The sequence below is a fragment of the Capronia epimyces genome, assembly GCF_000585565.1.
Source record: "Capronia epimyces CBS 606.96 chromosome Unknown aczIQ-supercont1.3, whole genome shotgun sequence".
Taxonomy (NCBI): Eukaryota; Fungi; Ascomycota; class Eurotiomycetes; order Chaetothyriales; family Herpotrichiellaceae; genus Capronia; species Capronia epimyces.
In genome coordinates, this window is record NW_006912906.1 from 2,578,478 (window position 1) to 2,579,582 (window position 1,105).

A 1,105-nucleotide genomic window follows, 5' to 3' on the forward strand; every position below is an offset into this window, starting at 1 on the left:
GTAGGTAGGTAGGTAGGTAGGTAGGTAGGTAGGTAGGTAGGTAGGTAGGTAGGTAGGTAGGTAGGTAGGTAGGTAGGTAGGTAGGTAGGTAGGTATGTATGTACCTAGGTAACCTAAGTGTTATAACTAGTAACTGTTATAATTAAGGTAGGTGTACACTACACTACGCTACGCATGTATACATCCAATGTATGCAGGTGCAACGAGCATGCATGCATAGTGGTCGTATTACACCTAAAAGATCTAAGGATCTCAAGGATCTCAAGTATAGTGAACATTCCTCCCTGTATGATGTACTGTAACTAGGTAGGTGAACGTGCCTCCGTGTATGATGTGCTATAATTAGGTGAGGGATCGCCTACGCTGTATGGGATAGTGGGATAGTGAAGTGATGGGTGGTTCTTTCTGTCCTTGACGGGCAGGGCCTAAGGCCCCGAAAAGAAACGTATAGGTAGGAAGGCACTGAAAAGAAGCGTCTAGGTAGCTGGGCACCGAGTCACTCTAAGTTGGTGTAGATAGGTTGGCACTGAGTCATTCTCAACTTAGAGAGCTGCTGTTGGAGGCGTAGAGCCCCCTCCAGACCTCTGCACAAGGCAGAAGAATGATGGGGGGATGGGTATGGGCATGGGCATGGGCATGGGCATGGGCAGGGAATGGGAGTAGGGCACGAACTACGAAATCTAGGACAGCAGCGAGAGGCAGCACGAGACACGGCACGAGGGGAGACAGAGCACGAGATGAGGCACAGCACAAGGGGGGAACAGCACGAGGGGAGGCACAGCACGAAGAACAGAATTAGAGCGGGACGAGACACGGAGCGAGGAACAGCAATAGAAGAGTGAAGTAACAGTAGATATAGAGAAGAGAAGAGATAGGACAGAAACAGAGAGACTCTCTAGAGAGAGAGGCACGAGAGAGACACAGAAAGAGAGATAGGAAGAGAGACTCTCTAGAGAGAGAGGCTCGAGAGAGACAGAAAGAGAGACATACAGAAAAAGAGATACACAGAGACACAGGAAGAAACACACAGGAAGAAACACACAGGAAGAAACACACAGGAAGAAACACACAGGAAGAAACACACAGGAAGAAACACACAGGAAGA